This window comes from Dermacentor variabilis, chromosome 4 (genome assembly GCF_050947875.1).
Source record: "Dermacentor variabilis isolate Ectoservices chromosome 4, ASM5094787v1, whole genome shotgun sequence".
Lineage (NCBI taxonomy): Eukaryota > Metazoa > Arthropoda > Arachnida > Ixodida > Ixodidae > Dermacentor > Dermacentor variabilis.
The window spans coordinates 100,917,193-100,937,137 of record NC_134571.1 but is presented as its reverse complement, the minus strand read 5'-3'; the positions used below and the strand labels follow the sequence as shown (position 1 = coordinate 100,937,137).

General features: G+C 48.1%; 1 protein-coding gene across 5 annotated transcripts in view; it reads right to left on the bottom strand.

The window, feature by feature from the left end:
* The window catches only part of LOC142579574 (dopamine receptor 1-like), a 533,834-nt gene that overhangs the window by 75,343 nt on the left and 438,546 nt on the right, over nt 1-19,945 (bottom strand). For all 5 annotated transcript variants that reach the window (XM_075689927.1, XM_075689926.1, XM_075689931.1 and 2 more), the window contains one exon: nt 18,062-18,172. The gene's annotated coding sequence lies outside the window, so the exon portion shown is untranslated. The remainder of the gene's footprint in view (nt 1-18,061; nt 18,173-19,945) is intronic.

Genomic DNA, 19,945 nt, shown 5'->3' with positions numbered 1-19,945 from the left:
CAGTGGGAAAGTCGAAGGAAGAGGCAAAGAAAGCTTCTTTTAAAAGTGGGACGTTGCCTTCGGCGATAGCGTCCCCGTCTCGGAGGTTTCCTGACGTGGATTATACGGGAACAGCTGCTCATGGCGGTCACGTCACGCTGTTGTCAGCAACACGCAACGCAGGTTTACGACCTGAAGGCAGCGGCCCCGAAGGCCGCTGCCTTCAGTGTTTTTCGAAGGGGGATTGGCGAGCGTCCCCATGCTGTTGCCCCGAAACGTGGACGAATGGGTGAGGGTCGCCTCGGAAATGGTGACCGCGATTGACGTCGTGAGAAAGGTACTCGTTGCTGGGCTAGACACTCTTCTATTTCCCTTGGACTCCGGCCAACTTGAGGTCGTGGTGGGTTGATGGAGAAACCGCGCAGCCCAAGTTGACGATACTGATTCCCGCGGCAGATGTGACCGGCCTCACCGTAATGGTAGCTGAGGGGTCGTCCATCCGACGTATGCCAGAGATCAGGCTTCTGCGTGGTTGCACGGCGACCATAGGTATCCAAACCAGTGTGTGCTGATTGAATCGCGACAGGTGGCGTCTTCTGAACTGAGACTGCAAGGCGAGAAACAGGCGTGGAGTTTCGCTAGGGTTTTACGTACGTGCGGTCCTGAATATCTGCGAACACGGGAACCGGTCCCGCAAGGATGGGCACATCATTGGGAATCAGTGGGTATCGGTTGCTGAACCTCATCGTGGATTACACTGGCGATGAAGTCGATCACTGACTGTCCCACACCGTAGTGCTCCTCCGTTTCTTCGCGGACGACAGAGCGAACAATTTCGCGAATCGATTCGGTGCTCTTGCTCCCGAAGGTGACGAACAATTCGGGCGCTGACGTGGCATTGACTTGCTGGTCGAAGACTTTCTCATTTGTCAGGGCTTCACTGAGGATCGCGGCCACACTCTTTGTGCGGCTCCGCACCAGACTACTAAATGTTCCTCCTTCACACAGCGCATCAGGTGGCGTAACGTTTTGTCCTCTGGCATAGTAGGATCCGCTTGTTTGAAAAGTCGAGTCATATCCTCAACGTACATCATGACGGCCTCGTTCGACATCTGAACGCAGGATTGTACTTCATGCTCAGCACGTTTGCGGCGGTCGGCGTTCCTGTAGCACTCCAGAAGGTAATGTCGGAATTCACGCCAGGATGTTAACAGGTCTTCTCTATTTTGAAGCCACGTGCGGACGGCGTCCTTGACACGTTCTGAATGACAGCTGAATGACACGTTCCGGAGTTTTGTGGCATCATCCCAGCAGTTGAACGCAGCAACCCATTCAAACTCACCCAGCCAGTCATGTGCGCCCCCATATAAATCTCCGTGAAAGGTAGGGGGCGACAGCGGGTTCCGAGAGGTACGGTAGGTTGGGGTACGAGGCGTCGGAACTTCCGTGGTGACTTAAGAGGACGTCATAGCCCCTTCTTGGTAGGCTCTACTGGAGTCTCTGGTGGTAGGCCTCGTTGCCGATGGCTCGCTCGGTGAACTGAAGTGTTCACGGTCGTAGTACACGTGTTCCAGCTGCTAGACGGGGTCTTGTGCATGGATTGCGTCGTTGTAATTGTACCCAGCCACCTCCACCAGTCTTTGCACACGGCTGGACGACAAGGTAAACAAGGTGATGACGATGATTATTATTAAAATGATGATGATGATGAACCTCTGCCATGGCTCGCACCCACTAAGGGGGATAGGCCAACAAGCGGGCGGCATGAGGTAGCTAAAGGAAATTCTTATTTGAAAACGATGAACGCCAAGTAAAAGAAATACAAACGACAAGGTGGTTTCGTTTTACTAGGAACCGCTTAGTACGATCCTCTACATTTTCCTTAAGCTCTAGGCGGCAACATCTTTAAAATGAAAGCACAATAAACGAACCTCCAGTAATCGAACTGTCGCCGAGGTCGGTTACCTGCCGGGGGGACTAGATTGCCTCGGAGGCAACGACCTCCTCCACCCTTAAATGGCCATCGGCCTTTCCCCGTCTTTGTGAGTGTGCGGGTTTCGGAAGAAATTTAGCCACTTTGAGTTATTAGTCTCGGCACGTGTGAGACTAGACTCGGCGACTAACGAGGTTTCGATTGTTCGTTTCCCAACTCAACCCTGCAGCGACGACGAGACTCTCGAAGTTGCTGCGACACACACGCGCCGTCTAAAGTGACTCATCAGCTACGAAGTGCCAGACAATTTCAATTGAAAGATTCTCTTTGTCACCATCGGTGAGCTCTTAAAGCGCTGCGGCTCTTTTTTTTCCTAATTTAATCCCCCAAAGTAGGTTATGAAGGCCAACTTGCAAGCATGATTTGAAAATTATAACAGCGCTAACACATGCAACCACAAAGGAACAAGGACGAGACACTAGCGCTGCTTTTAATGAAGTAACATGGAAACAATAAAAATCATGCAATCACGCTAGGCCTCGTGGTATCTCGCCAGCTTAGCGGTACTGCCTATAACACAGAAATGCTGGGGAAAGAGCACCGTGAGCGCGTCATATCCCTGTAGCTTCTTTTCATTCATTCATTCATTCATTCATTTGTTTGTTTGTTTGTTTGTTTGTTTGTTTGTTTGTTTGTTTGGGAATCATGTCCCATTATAGCAGGGGCGCAGACGAAGGCCCACGACATGGCGGCTTGACGGAGAGCTGGGCTCTAAATTGCATAGCCCCAAGGCTCTTTTCTTAATTATACAGGACAAACAAACATAAAAGCATGCCACTGCATACAGATCAAAATTGAGCACATCTACGTATAACACTAATAATTTCTTTTGAGACTTCTCAGTCATTTGGTTCACTTTTGCTGTTCGAAATATTTGGCCTTTTGATGAACTATTTTCCCGAAGTTTAATAAACACCATGTATAATAACGAAACGTAATAAACAACAATAGCTTAATACTACGCCAAAAAGCTTCTACTATGAAAACCTACATAGCACCACAAGATGCTTTAGTATATATAGGGTTAAAGCTCAAGAGTTGACCTCAGCCAGAAAACGTAGCTTGGAACAGAAGCGTTGATGATGACATATTACCGCGCTGTGTTCAACCGAAACAGGCATGACTATTGTTTCAGCGGTGTACAACTAGCAACTCGCACAACTCTCCCATTTAAACGCTTATTCAAATGAGTGGCTGTGTTACAGTAATGTTGACGTGAGCGCGTTAGCAGCAGCATATGCAACAGAAGATATTTCCGTATCCTTGTTTTTATTTTTCGAAAAGATGAACCGTGCAGCATAAGGGTGTTTTATAATGCGTTATGGTTGAAAAGAATGTCGCCAGACATGGCCATTGCTGTTGCCGCGACCCCCATCCAGATATTGATCAACAGTAGCACTCCCGCGCTACATCTGACGCATTATTACGCATATAACTAACGCACTATGCTCACGTAACCTATCACCGTCAGCACTGTTGTTCCGCTTTAAGTTTTGAATAGGGCTTGTACGGCAATGATAATTGTGCCTACATCCGTCTTAACGGTCCCCTCTTTCTCCTTATCATGACATCTATGAACGTGCAAAACAACCAACGAACTAAGTTATATTTGCATGCAAGCTGCCATGCTGCATAGAAATGCGTCTTTCTTTTTTGTTCTCCCACGTGCCCCTTACTTCTTCATTGACCGCCGGATTAAACAAATCTGTGAGCCGGACTGTACGAAATTCTTTCTTCCGCACGGGATTTGTGGAGCCTGATTCCATTAGGGTCGCGCTTTTTGCGTGCGCCGCCACCGTCTTGGTTTCACTCGTTAATTGCAGCCTCTCGTTTCTCCCGAGCGGGCATCCTCAGCTGCACCAGTTCTTTGGGCCGCAGCAGCAGCGGCGGCTGCGGCAGCAAATACTTAACCAAAAGTGATCAACTCCAAGCTAGCAGAAACAAAGAAAGCGACAGGCCAGGAAGCACTCCATTCTCGCGTTTCGTGCGCACGTGCGCGGGCGGAGAAACAAGAACCGTGTCAGAGACACGAGAATTCACCGTTTCGGTCGGTGAACACGAGTGTCGCATTTCGTTAAAAGGGGGGGTCGACGTCTGCTTGAGGGCCCAATTTAGACGGCCCCTGAAATACCGTTCACCACGCTTTCCCCGTGTCCGATGTTTTTCCTTTCTATTCGCTGTTGAATGAGCGCACAGAATACAGGTACATGTAAACAGGTTGTAGATATGCAGGATACAGACAGCACTCCGCGTCCTTTAGAACATGGTTCGCGAACAGGAAACAAAGATCCTTTTACGCAGCCTGCGCCATGAGAATTTATTCAAGAGGTAAGCTGGTCCTGCCATACACTAGCTTGAACAAAAATATTCTGATTCGGCTGGATGTCGCTTGACTGTGTACGCTGTGCGTATAGTGTATGCCGTGTAATTTTATACGTTATGGCATTTGTTTTATTTACGTGATAGATAGAGATGTTGGCGCATGAATACGCATCGCTGGGTACTCTTTGGCTCTTGAACAGCAGATAGCGTAACATCGCATTAATCTGGCACAACTCATTAGGTGAGCCACTACGCAAAGCACCGCAACTTTTCTATGCCTCATGCTTCTTCCGACAGTTATGTATGACACTGTCATGACTGCACAAAAGTTTGAAGCTGTTGCAATCCTGGGGACGAATTCACAAAGCTCTTCATTCGTAAGGTTCTTTGTGTCTGGCCGCTAATGCCATGTTCAGCGTCCGCATGAGCTAGCATTTGATCTTACGAACAATTCTAGCGTAAGGGTTCTTTTCAATACAGGTTCCAATCTCAAGTACAAGTGTTATAAACCGGTGGTTATGGGAAGAATCCTCATTTAGGCCCGATCCGCAGTGAACCAGCATTCTTTTGTAGACGACTGACTGTTTTCAGTAGCAGTTTGTGGCACAACTTACGAAATCATTACCGCAGTTGTACGAACTCAATTAACGCAAGAAGATCTAATTATCTATAACGCAACACAAGCGTGACCTGCGTGATCGCTCTAACCATGCATTCTGCCCAACAACCGCCTTCCGATCGCCATCATAGCTGACGCCACAGATACATTTATGAATGTCGCATACTTTCTGCGAGTGACTGTTTTCATCGAGACACCGTGAATAAACAATGCTTCTCACGTACTCTAAGACCACGTACGTTACGTTACGCTAGAAATACACCGAGGCTTCCAAACAGACAAATGCAGTAATTAGCGCAGCGGTTGCAGAAACGCGCTTCTTCCTTTCGGCAGCGCTAATGAACATAGCGTCACTGACTTGAGTGCTCACGCGCTCACAGCAGTTTTCAGGTGTTAGAGGTAGAGGCTTTTCATGGACGGAGGGCAGCGACAACAGACAGCGCAGAAGCGCACACGCGGCCGTAAAGCAAATGACTGAGAAAGGGCGAGATGGGAGAAGGAGAGCGAGAGAGAAAACTCGCTGACAACGACATCCTCTTTGTGCTAACACAGAAAAATAAAAGAAGATAAATATGTAAAAACAAATGACGAAAACAAAAACAAACACAGGCGCGTTTTTCGTTGATCTTTCTTTTTCTACACCCGAAGAAAAAAAAAACATATCGTCGGGACGTCTGTGTGCGAAGACGAAAGGTCACGTCACGCAACGGCATCCGCTGCAAAGAGCGCAGCATTCGCGTGTCGCCGCCCCCCGAAAAGTGGAGAGAATGGCAGAGAAGAGCGACAAGCGAGCGGAGTCGCATTCAGGTCGCGAAAACCAATGACCACGATATAGAGTGAGCCAGAGGACGGGCGAGGGGAATTATGGCATTGTAGTTATATATATACTTGCCGGCGCGAGGTGCGCACGCTCGCGAGCTTTATGTCTTTTGGCCCCGAGTGCCTGTTATTCGGCGCGTGCTCCTTCCAGCCTCCTTTTCTCGTCGTTTTGACCATTTGTGCGCCCTTTAGCCGGGCCAACCTTGTTCCATTGCCCTCCACACTGTTCCAGCGGCGAATAAAGGTCAAGAAAGATAGAAAAAAAAAGAAAGAGAGGGAAAGTTAGGATAGATAGATAGATAGATAGATAGATAGATAGATAGATAGATAGATAGATAGATAGATAGATAGATAGATAGATAGATAGATAGATAGATAGATAGATAGATTTGGCAAACTGAATAAAGAAATGATACGAGATCATGCAAACACAAAGCGAACTTAATTAGAAAAAGACGAAATGCTTAGCGCGTGACAAGATAGGTGTGAGACTTCATAGAAGGTAAAAAAGAAACAAGAAAACCACAAGATCAAACGCCTCACAAAAAGCGGGAGGTAAAAGCAAAATAAACAGCGCTACAAGAGTTGTGAAACAACTAGCAAAGCACATAGACGAACGAAACAAAAGTTGCCTGAAAGAATAGAAAGCGGAAGCCGACAGAGCAATAACGGCGAGAAGATGTCGGAGGGGGTGAGGGGTCGTAGCCGCAAACACTGCCCGCCGTGTCTTTCTTTTTTTTTTTTTGCCCCCACTGACCACCATGCGTCGAGCGTTACTAGAAAAGAAAGATGAAAAGAGAAGACACGATTGATTTCGCCCCGGCACGCTTGTCGTGTGGAGCTCGGCTCAAACAAACACGCAAGCGAGTTTGACCACGAAACATTGTCCGCATGTCTGGTCCCGCTTTCCCGCCGTACTTTCCCTCTGCGATGTCCTTCTGTCGGTTATCCCTCACGCCCCCATGCCCCCCCTCCCCCCTCCACGCCACTTAGCCTCGCGTGCGGTCGCAGGAATGGACACTGCCGCTCGATAAATGAAGCCTGCACGCTGCCCTTCCGCGGACAACTCCCCAACTCGCTAATGCCCTTCCTACCCGCTGTGGTTTCCACTTTGGGACGCTCGGCCGTGTGGCCAGCTGGCTGACCAGCCTTGGAAGCGAAAGCACGTAAAGCAACAATATTGACGATAACGTTCCCGTGACTGTCGGAACCGGGGGCCAAAATTTCGCCGGGCACACGAGTGATACTTTCACTTTTGTTTGGTCTAGTTTGGTTCATTTACACAGCACATGGGTGTGGTCGGCATACTGACGAATCAGGCTCGCTTTTTCTTTTTTTTTTTCCTATTCAGCCATTTGCACGGTCCGCAGAGAGTGAAGCAACGATAAAGGGCGGCGAGGAATTGAATTGTAATTTGTGCCCCCCTCCACTGCAGGAGGCGTGTAAGTTTGTAGTTGCCACGCATGTCGGGCCTTATAGAAGTGACCCGCGATTCAGAATTTAAACGTGAAAGAATAGCAGAGACTGGAAAAGTGCACACAATGTTGTTGTTCTTTTTAAGACAACAAAGTGATTGTACATGTTAGAACAGTAGAGTTTAAAAGAAAGCTCCAACTTACACAAATGATGTATACTACAGTAATTAAATGCCAAACCGGCTTCACGCTTTTCGCGAAGGGCGATTGAGTGCTTATACTGAAAGATCAGTTGCTCTGAGAAAGATGAACATCGAACAGTGCCTATGCGAACTTCACTCCACCAAGTGTTAACCAGTGACGCCACCGCTACAATTGTTTGCGCGAGGAGAGAAAAGAGTGTGCTTGCACACGCGCAAAAGAAGAACACCACATTTAGCGCGCATAAATCGGCCGTGTGAAACTGTCTGGCTCGATAACTGTTGGGTTTCTTTTAGTCAGCTTAAGGCTCATGGTGTTTGCAGCCTGCGCCTTACATTATTTTCAGCCGCGCGAGAGCCGATAGCCGCTATTGACAGAAAATAGATGTGCAGCTATATACGACACGTCTGGATCAACTGCGGCTAGTCGATATCACCAAGTCGGCGTGTGGGAGGGGGAAGGGGGTGGAGACGTATTCGGTGATTTTCAGCCCTACCGCCATGCTTATACAAGTGTTGCTTCATATGCTTTCCATCGGAGGCAGTTACGAAATAGCCGAGTGCTTGAAGTATACGCTCAGACAGCGGGGTTCACTGCAGAAGCGTGGGCGCAACTCAGGTTATGGAATCGGTCGGGACATCGCAGAGCTTCTTTCAGCAGGAATAGATAGATGCCGAGCTACGGCTGCAAACTATCTTTAGGAGAAATAAGAACACAGGGGAGCTGAACATTAAAGGCGTGAATGACCTGGAGGGATTCGCGGTTTTATTTCTACATTTCTTGACGTGGTTATTGTTTATTTTTGTTTTTTTAGCTTAGATATGATGTGACACATTTCCAGAATATCTTGGCGCCTGCGGTGCGGCGGTCAGCTGACCTTCTTTAGAACGTACAGTTTGGTTCGCTGTTGAGAGGAACACTAACGTGTGGCTCTCACTTTGCCGGTGTTCTAGCTGCCAAGTACTGGCTGAAAAATATGTGAAAAATAGAAAAAAATTACATTCATGAAACTCGCGGTGCCACTGCGGCTTGCCTCGAATAATGTGATTATTTGAACAAATAAGCTCACACGAAAAACATGTGCTTGGCGCATTATAGTCTGCACGGCTGCTGCGCCATAAAAATCCCAAATCATAATCATAATCATAATCACAATCATCATCAATAATGTGATTATGAGGCGCGCCATAGGGGCGGGCTCTGCATTAATTTTGATCACCCGGGGACCCCTGAGGTGCGCCTCTGTAAATCTAAGTAGAGGACAGTTCTCGCTTCTATATGTTAAAATGTGTTCAAAATGTGGGACCTCGTGCTTAGCAGAGCAACGCTATAGCTGCCAAGCCGCGACGACGGGTTCAAAACATGTCATCGCACGGCATAGATGTCTATATACAGGGTGTCGCAGCTAACATTAGCCAGAGTTTAAAAATATGCGAATGCCACGTAGCTCGACAGAACCAAGGTAACGTTGTTTGACGTCGCTTGAAGATACTCAAATTGTTATTTTTTTTTATTCCGCCTAATTAGATAATTAGTCGTACTTAGTTAACCAATGTCGCAAATATTATAATTAGACGAAAAGTGTCAATGAGAAAATTGTAGAGCGTCATGAAGAACTCCCGATACAGCTTTTCGTTGCTCAGTACGTGTCACATAAAAGTGTTTTTCCGAGCGTGAAATAAGCCCGCTAATGCGCGCGAAATAGCCGCGCAAATGGCCGCTCGAGGTACTTTGCGTGTATTCGTGGGCTACTTTAACGCTCGGAAAAACACTTTTATGTAGCACGTACTGAGCAACGAAAAGCTGAATCGGGAGGTGTTTATGTTGCTTTACAATTGTTTGATTGACACTTTTCATCTAGTTATAATATTTGAGAAGTGGGTTAACTATGTAAGCCTAATTATCCAATTATGCGGAATGAAAAAATAATTTGAGCATCTCCAAGCGACGGCAAATAACATTACGCTTATTCTGCCCAGCTACGTGCCATTCACATATTTTTAAACTCTGGCTAAAGTTAGCTGCGACACCCTGTATAGTTGCGTCGCAGCCTCCAATGCTGTAATTCGCCTGCCGCAAATTCGGGCGATCCTGCACTTGTGAGCGGAAAAACTCGCAAGTGCCCTACAATCATGCGTTCCCTTCAACAGTGGTTCACACTGTAACTGTACTTCATGCACACGTTTTATGTAAGCGAAAGTTCGTGCTGATCTGAAGCCGCGCCTCATGTATTGCCTAAGCACTCGATTTCACTAGTCTCGGGACAAGCTTTTCTTCACAGAGAGCATTCTATACTATGCAACGCTGCTGACACACACACACACACACACACACACACACACACACACACACACACACACACACACACACACACACACACACACACACACACACACACACACACACACACACACACACACACACACACACACACACACACACGCACGCACAAAAAAAAGTGTAGTGCGGTTTCCTTGGTTACAAGTCACGCGTTGTTCAAAGAGGTACTTAATAGTGCACGAGCGCTTGAAAGGGATATCCGCCTCGGAGTCTAACCGGGGCAAGTGGTCGTTCCGACAAGGTCATATGTCGCAGTGTTTTCTCAAGATCGACGACAATACAGGAAATGGCGGGACGATTGTCAACCCTATGTACCGAGTCTGGCGCAATGTGCAGTTCATCATGGAACGATTCAGTCACTGCGTCATTGGAGCGCGCGCTTGAATTTGCCTTAGGTCGAGGTAATACTTTAGCTCCTGACATATCGTTTGTAGTAATTCTCAGCAACCACCACTGCCGCTATGTTCCAGCCAGCGCTCTCCCTATCTGTATTGCTCTTTTTTTTTTTCTTTCTTATAAGTGCAGATGCTGCCGATAAAAAAAAATCAGTTCGCACATAAATTTTCTGAGAAATATCAGTATTGTTAAAGGCTAGCGTTAGGAATAGAACGTATCAATAGAAAGGAGCGTCAAAGAAAAAGAAATGATGTATCAGGACACGGGCGGCGGCTGTGGAGTAGGAGTAACCTTTGCTGCAGTAAATAAGCGAGATATGAGTTACTGTTCAGGGACGAGTAATAACAGTAACAACGGCAGTTTTCAAGCAAAGATATCTCCAAGGTTAACCTCTGCATCTCGATCGTGTGCAAGCCTCAATCTTAATCTTGGGAGGTGGAGAAGGTCACTTTCTCCTCACACTGGCAAAGTATAACGCCCACGGCGACGCATTTCCGAAAATGGTGAATTGCGTTAAGTATAAACAGCATCTATTTCTTTGGGACTCCGGCGTGAAAGCTTTATAACCGCTTCAGTATGTCTTACTTCCAGAGCACAGGGTCAACGAAGGAAGAGAAGCTCTTTTGATAGCAGCGACCGCTCTTCTAAAGAAAACCTATGAAGCATAAAATAGAAGCAAAGAAAGAAAGAAAGAAAGAAAGAAAGAAAGAAAGAAAGAAAGAAAGAAAGAAAGAAAGGAAATAAACAAGCAGGCCAATGAGAGAGACTTAAGTCTAAGTTAAAATGAATCCTGAATGCACGAAAGCCGACATAATATCACATAAGGACGGTGAGCGAAAGCTTCAGTAGAGCTCGTTTAAGGCAACGCTCGATCGGCAGAAAGCGAAGAGTTAAATAATTCCACAGCGCCGGTGCCCTACACTCCACGGTTTCGACGCATCTTCGAATGTGAAAGCGAGCCTCCACGAAACGCTCGGTGAGCGATAGCCCAGGGGAAATGTGACGCCTTAGCGTTTCACTCAGCGTTTCCCGGAGCGGCGAGCATTTGCAAGCGCAGTCGTTTCTTTCTGGTTTACTTATTTACGGTTCACAGCTGCCTTTAAACTTTTTAAACTCACCTTCAACTGAAACGGCTTTCACGGTGAAGACAAACAAGCAGGACAAACACACACACACACACACACACACACACACACACACACACACACACACACACACACACACACACACACACACACACACACACACACACACACACACACACACACACACACACACACACACACACACACACACACACACACACACACACACACACACACACACACACACACACACACACACACACACACACACACACACACACACACACACACACACGCAAGCAAGCAAGCCAGCCAGCCAGCAAGCAAGCAAGCAAGCAAGCAAAAAGCGACAGAATACTAAGCACCAAGACCAAGGGCGTACTCGCAATCGCCCCCGTTCACCCGCAGCAACCGGCGTCTGGCGGCCACTACGCGTGGGGAGCGTTGCGCACGCCGGCGATTGTTCTCCTGAACCTGTCGCGTCATGGCTGTCAAACGGCGCTAGGAACAGAAAGCTCGGGACGCCGTGACAAGGCATCGACAGTTGATTCCTTTTGTCCGCGCTGATCAGAGCCTTCACGCTTTTGGACCGCTGTGCTTTCTCTTTTGTTTAATCGCTCGTCGCGCGGGCTTTTATTCTATTCTTGGGAGCAGCATCCGGCGCGAAAAGCGCGTGAATGACGTGACACCGCTTGCCGAAATGTTTGGCTTGGTGCGGTGCCCCGTACTCCGTGACGCAACTGTCGAGGCACCGCGTGCCTGTGCTTCTGAGGCACGACCCGTGCCCTCGGCTCCGTATGGAGAAACGAAGCGACTCTTGGGATGGGGTAGGAGGAGGGGAGGGGATCTTGATACTCAAAGGCAGCCGCTCAGAATTAGCAGATTATCCTACGCCACACGACTCGTGAACAACTGGTACATCAGATAAGAGATGATTCCCACCAAGCTCTCCAGAAATGAGACGAGATAATATTTTACTGACTGCCAGGGCTCATTACAGGTAATGATTTAGCCGACGAGGCGTCCCGGCCGGCACGTGAAGGAGCCCGAGCGGTTTAAATTCCACTATGAAGAACCGCTACTTCTCTCGTGGAAGCTAGAGCTTTGAGGCCCTTGGCTCATGCGTCGCCTCGCACAGCAACGATTTACTTACAAAGGTGAACAAAATTAACACTTCCTTTCCTCGCGCCAGTTAGCGCTTTGAGAGCTTTGAGCCGCTGTACGTGAAACTACACTCACTACACCACGTGCGGTATCGTTCCAGGTCGGCAGTGAAAGGAGGCGCCCGGCGTTGCATGCTGTGTAACGCTGCTACACTGCACGATAAAAGCGAGACATACCTTTGCGACAAAGTTGGCGCAAAGGCACACTTCGCTCACTGTCACGCCTGTAGGCTAGAGTGCGATCGAGGCGAAGCTTTGCGACAGCCTCACAAAACGACGGCGTTTCAATTAAACAAGAAAAAGAAAACACTGATGCAGGCGATGTAGACATTGCTTAATTTCGACAATCATCTTCGACGGTTTCCCTCGCAAAATCGTTTATGACCTATTCTATGCGTCGACTCCAGCGCATTCGTTCACGCTATTGGTCACTCAAAGGACCAAGTTGCGGACTCAGTCATATCGCCGAAGCACACTGCACTCAAGAGCGCGGTAGGCCGCGACGTTCGTTGTGGCTCAGCAACGTCACGCTCGCCCATGCCGTGCCAATCGTTGAGGATCGTTCTACGCTTATGTGCTATACGACGGCCGAAACGAGCATGCGGCGCACGGTGCGCTTTATTACGCGCTTTATGGGACGCACTCCTGCCTGGATCACAGGAGCAGTCCTCGCGTTGTTTTAAAGAAATGGAATAGACGCTTAACGGGAATCAAATGACTTCCCATTGCCACCCTAGCTTTTTCCATACTAAAGCTTACGTTCAACACTACTAGGTAAGCGCTGACCGTTTCTTTTGGCACGCCTTCCTGACGAGGATATCTGCAGGCCAAGCCAGGTTAGCGTGAAAAACGTTTACTTCGCGGCACGCCTTCAAAAACGCCGAAGAGAACGTCGTCACAGATAGTGGGCGCCAATTTCATGCACGTGACATGAAAGTTGCGGCCCACAAAAGCACGCACGGCTCAGTGCGTATAACCGTCGCCGCGACCAGCCTACTGGCCGCTGACGTCTTCCGCACTTCGGCACCGTCTCTTTCTCCCCCAGCTCTATATACACATGCTGTTTAGCATGGCAACTCTCCAGAAGCGTCTTCGCTATTTAGCATTCTCACCGTGTGTTACGAACATACGCAAGCTTGAGTTCTCCAGCTCAGTTGAGCAAAACTCCGACGCCTCCGCGCCAAGGCGTTTTCTTCGAAATAAATCTCGGCCCTCTGGTTAGCGAGACTTCTAGCTTTATCGCATTATCGTGTCACGCGGGAGGAAAAGAGCACGCATTATACTACGCGCTCTTTCATTCGTCCGCTTGGCCCGAAACAACATCGTCGGATGAACAGTCCATACTTAGTCTGTTCACGACTCGGCTGCTTTAGTCACACGCATACGCGCAGCGCAAATTGTGCGCTGTAGCGTCGTCGCGTGAACGCCGATTTGCTTTTTTAGCTTGTAACCGGCGGACATAGATGAAAGTACGACCCTCCGAGTTCACCTATTTGCACAGGCTGCACACGACCGCACGTGAAAGATGAGACGATAGTGTGCAGAAAAAAATAATAGCGCCAGTTAGTAAGGTAAGTAGCGCCAAAAGCAACGTGCTGTGTATGCAGCACTGCGAGGCATGCACGCCACAAGACCGCTGCGCCAGGTCGTCCGGTGACAAGGTGTAATTTGGCTGCAGCCCCGTCTTTAGTTATCGGCGCCCTGCATATTACCATTCATAAATAATAACCTCTGTACAAGGAATCCACGGTATGTAAGCAGACACCGCCTTGTCCTTTGGGACTATATAGTGGATAAACTTGATAGATACAGAAAGAGACGTAAAGAAAGGTTTATTAAAGTCCCCGTACCATTCCTGCATATGCGTATGAGCGGGGAAGAGAAAATTACCGGAATTACAGCGAAAGAGCGACGAAAGCTTACGTATAGTTGGTACAACGCTATATAGACAAAGAGGTGCTGTACCTCGGTGCTCCGAAGCCTCGCCTCGGTTTTACCCTTGGCCAAGAAGGAATACCACCGGAGGCTTTCTGAACGGGACGCTCAGCGACAAAGAACAAAGGCTTTCTCAACGCTGAAACAAATTGCCCATAGCCGGGGGCGAATCACGTTCGTATAGAGAGACGGGACTTCTTGGTAACGACGGTCACCGTATATGTGCGCGCTACCTGTATGTACTGCTATAGGCGCTGTTAGCGTGGCCTTCGTCGGGCGCGCATGCGCCGTCGCTTCACAGGCAGCCCCGAGGGCAGAGGTGGGGCATCGTCATTAATAATTTACGAGCACGAGCTCTCTCTCTCTCACTCTTTCCCTTTTTCTTTTCTTGTCGCTTCCACTTTTCGTTATAGGTCACCAGTATATATTAGAGGGATGCATCGTGATTCTTCTTTGAGATGAGCGATAGACAGTACGCATGATCTATTTGCGTATACGAGTGGGTCTCGGACACGTACACTACTGGGTGCTCCGCGGAAAGGAGATTTCCATCGGTGTCCACGGTCACGGAACGGTCGGCGTTATCACGCCAGATGACAAATGCGCCCCGGTGTCTTACTCGCCGGAAATAGTCGCCATTTGCCCAGTTGAGCGTACAGGAAGGCATCGTTGCACCTACGCATTGTAGTAATGAGGTACGGAACGCGGTTAGTAAGGCGCCCCAGCGTGTCGTTATTGCCGTGTTCACTCGAACGTAAGCCGGCCTTGATTCTACGCAGATGCTTAGAAATCGGACGTCAAGTACCTAAAAGCTACTCTCCTTTGGTATAAGGCACGAGGAAAATGATTCTGCAATAACAAAGCGAAGTGTTGTCAACAGATGCGACGCTCTTCACAAGTTCTTTGCGTAGTTGTGATGCACATTAAAGGCTCATTCGAGTATCAGAAGCTGACTCATTGTGGGCCCATGCGTCGATGTGATCATGACTCCTTGCATGTTACTTCCAGTGCCATTACTTACGACCAACGCTCTTTCACTACGGCACTTATTAAAAGGTCGCGAAATGGATACAGAAAGTGAGAGAGATGAAGGCAGGGGGGTCAACCAGGACTAAGCCCAAATGAGCTCAGTAGCAGTGAGTCAGCTAGCCACAGGTTTTATCAGTGCGCGGTTGGTTTACGACTAGGGGTACCTAGCTGACGTGACGATTTTCCCCTCAATTGGTCATATTGCTGAGTGCATCCGTAGCCTGTACGGCTTTGAATAGTTTCAATGTCATACAGCGTTGAATAATCACAACCGTACGATACACGGAGGCACGGTGCCAAATGGCTCGTTGAGCCATTTCACGGTTTTCTAAGCAGTGGAATGGAAAAGTAGCGATGGAAATATAGGGAAAACGAGAAAGGGGACAGTTACTTCCTCTTTAAAAAGACGGAGTAGGATAAGAAGCCTGCTGCATAGGAGGAAGAATAGAGAGAGAAATGAAATGTAGGGACGTGAACCAGACGCGCGACTGGGTTGCTACCCCACGCAAGGTGAAGCAGCTCACTTCAACGAAATTGGCTCATCTCAGTGAACGACTGCGGGCATGATGGACAGCTCCACGCGTGATCACTTCTAATGCTTCCCTCCTTATACTTTGCCTGCTGCGTAGACATCCGTCAGGGCTAGGCACCCTGAACTGCACAACCAGAAAGTGGACGGCTGTAGAAGATACCGAGTGTAGAAGATGGCGTCCGTTCTGCTCATGATGGTGTCCGAGGTACTTTCATCCCAAACTCGAAAATAGTTGGTTCGAGTAGGCTGCAGTGGGCTACTTTTGAGCATATACTTTGTACGATGGAGCTGTAATGAGTTCACCAATTTCCGTCTGCCTTCTCTCGACGTTTGTCTGAAGTTCAGGCATTTTCCAAGGCTGCTACTACGGGAATCAACTATTCTTTGTCGCCTGTGGGTCGGATTGGCGTTTCATGCTCTCCGATGTATACAATCAGGGTTGGAAAAGTGCTGAGCTCGCCAGTGTGGGTTCAGTGGAAAAAAGCGTTTCCTGGCACCTTACAAAATGCTGGCTGGCGATACCGTATTTCACGCTCATTTAATTTTAAAACCAGCGCTATCCTTGATACGGTCACAGGTGAACAGTACCGCGTTCGGGATAACATGCGCAAACAAATCGTTCATGGCTGTCCATCTCCCGTTGCAAACGCAATTTATTCTGCGTCGCACTCTCGCTCGCCGTCATTCCGTTAAGTATGAGCGCCGCAGCTGATTACAAAAAACAAGTGCGGTTACGAGAAGCGGATAGCTCGTCTCAAATCACACTCGCGCTTTGGAGCAAAGAAAGGAGGAAATGCAGTTCTGTAATAACATGGCAGAAAGTGAAGGCATAAAAAAACACAAGAAACTTAATGCTTGTTCCGTGGAATACCTCGGGGATTGGAATTTTCCCTCTTAATTCTCCTGGAAACGCGCTTCGCCTCCAGACAAGCGTTGCAAAGAAATCTCCCCCCCCGATCCCCAACCTTCTATCACCTTCCCCAAACACCTCAAACGATTGTTTCTTTGCTCATTCCGACGAAGGCGGTTCGGGACCTCGACGCAAGCGTCATTCCAGTCAGCGATGGCCGCAGGCGTTGTCAGAACGCATTTTGAGCCGCGCAGGATGGGAATGAAAACGAGAAACAACACGCGCAGTAACATAGACACACACTAATGTTTGTCGCTGGCACCGTGAGTGCGTTGACAGGACAAATATGGAAGCGAAAAGGTCATTTCATCGTATGCACAAAATGAAAATAAATAAAGAAAAACACCGCGGCCAGCAGAAACTGTCGTCAATATAGATGTACGGCAGCTTGCTATCTGTGGACAACTCAAGATGACGCAGGAAAATAGCGAGGGCGAAGAGAAGCAATGTATCATAGATAGATAGATTAGATAGATAGATAGATAGATAGATAGATAGATAGATAGATAGATAGATAGATAGATAGATAGATAGATAGATAGATAGATAGATAGATAGATAGATAGATAGATAGATTGAAAAAAAGAGAACTATGCACCAACTTGGTAAATACTAGCAGCAGCAGCAGCAACCAACAACAAATGACAACAACAAAAAAGAATATTAAAGAATGCGTGTACAATGAAGCAAAACATTACTAATAGAATGTACTCTTCCACTCGTTTAGCTTGTAGAAGTGGGTGGATGCAACACAGCGTTCAAAAGACTCGTTTTTTCTTCCCAGTGTTCACTATATTTTTTTCCTTGTCTTTCTTATAGAAAGCCGCGTGCTCAATCAATATGTGGCGGACCCAGCGCACTATACAAAGTGGCGAAAGGGTTTTGCTACGAACTGCACGTGGCTAAAAATGGAAATAATGACGCAGGAAGGGGAAGGGGCGGTAGTGAATGGATAAAGCAAGATCGAGGAAGGCAGATCGAGGAGCGATATCGATTGGAGACGTTTCTCACGGAGCTCACGAAGCAAGAGTTGACGAAAGAGGGAAGTAGAACGCCGGATGTGGCTGACTGAAGGTTTGAGGACGAACGAGGAGAGCTGCGGCCATCCTCGTTACAGAAAGAGTCACGGAAAAATCAAAACTTTCCAGCTCAAACGTTATTGCAATACCTATACGCGTCACATTCCGGAGGGGAGCTGAACGCGAACTTTAGCTCTTGGGCCAAAAGATAGCCGGCTATTTCGCGTTCTGCAATATATCCTAGCATGGTGCCAAACTAATCATATCTTCAGTATATGCATCATACTGGCTTCTTTAATCATACCTCACTATCTTCGGAGAGATGTCAGCGCAGCGGTTAGAATTCTCGGCGTGGCAGCTGGGCACGTACTCCGGCAGCTTTCGCTGGCTTCCCAGCTTGACACGGCGACGTCACCTGCGCACACAAGTTTTCGGAATGAGAAAACGGCAAATAACTTGCACACCGTGCAAACTTGCACGCTGTGCGAGAGTGATGGAGCTTTTGCACATGAGCGTGGGTTTTAGGCACAGAAACTGAGCTGTGGTTATAGGCGGTTAACACCGGGGGTGTTAACCACATAGGGCTATTAGCTCACGCACACCTTTTTTCGTGTGGCGGCATGAGACGCACGCTTTGTTGAATGTAGTGACTGCACCATAAGCTTCGATCACATGAACTCGACGCGAGTGGGTTGAGTTAGAGGTCAAGATAATTTATCCCGACGCGACCTAGTTTACATGGATCTTTACATGGGGAAGACACAAGGAGGAAGACTCTCCTTAAGAATCCGCCCCAGCCGCAGAAAAACACAATTACTAGAGCTCAGTTAAATTTTCACTCACTCACTCACTCACTCACTCACTCACTCACTCACTCACTCACTCACTCACTCACTCACTCACTCACTCACTCACTCACTCACCACTCACTCACTCACTCACTCACTCACTCACTCACTCACTCACTCACTCACTCACTCACTCACTCACTCACTCACTCACTCACTCACTCACTCAGTCACTCACTCACTCATGGATCTTGCCAAGCGGGATGGGAGAATCAACTCCACCTATTGTACTCGAGTTGACTGAACTCGCATCAAGATTCTCTCATCTCGAGCTGCCAGCGTTTACATGAATCCGACAACCCTATTTCGGCCCGACAAACCGACTCGATCCGACTCTAACTGGCTCACGCAAACGTAGCCATCGCTATGTCAGCGTCAATGGCCTTGCTGCTGAGTTGGCAGAGCACCGGGCCGGGTAACGAGTGGTCTCACTTTCCTTCAATCCACGCGTCTCCATACGACTGTCGCGCACGTGGAATTCGTTTTCGCTGAAACCCGTTGTCTCGTGACGAATGGTTTAGGTGACATTTTACAAAGTCGCCTGTCTTTGTAGAGTGTGCGAAATTTGGCGAAGTCAAAGAAGTCGTCCGAGAGCTGCAACGTTCTGCGGGATTGTACGGGAACTTATTCGAAATATGCTCGACATCAGGTACAATCACTTCGCGTTTTAAAGGTGTTAGGCTATAACTCTTCCGCAAGAAACGCTTTTCGCTCATCCAGCGGACGACACAGTGTCGCCATTTTTACATTCTCAAACAGTTTCGAGCCATCCTAAGAAAATAAGAAACTTGTTACAAAAAAAAAAGTCGGCGCTAATAACTCACGGCGAAAGTTAACTTTAAAAAAATATTAGGCTTTACGCGTCAAATGCGCCATATGATTATGAGGCACACCGTAGTGGGGGACTAATTCTGACTAACTGGGCTTCTCTAACGCGCACCCAATGCACGGTACTCGGGCGTTCTTGCATTTCGGGCCCATCGAAAGCGGCCGCCGCGTACGGGATTTTATCGCGCGTTTCCGAGCTCAGCAGCGCAGCGCCAAAGCCACTACGCCACCACGGCGGGTAAAAAGAAAGAAGCCTAACTTTCCAATACTAGGTCTAGCTTTCTAGTTTCAAAATTCGATGGAGCCCGGCACAAGTTCATACGCAAGGACAGACAAGGGTTAAAAAGCAAAGTTAAGTGGTTGGTAACAGATTTCCCCCCCCCCCCCCTTAACGTAACGCTCAAGGAATAGTCAGAGTTCGGGAAAGAAGCTCCCAGACAGGCACTTTGAGTGACACCGGAATTCTTGTAAGCTCTGACAGCTACAAGACCAAAACGTTAAGCCGCGACATG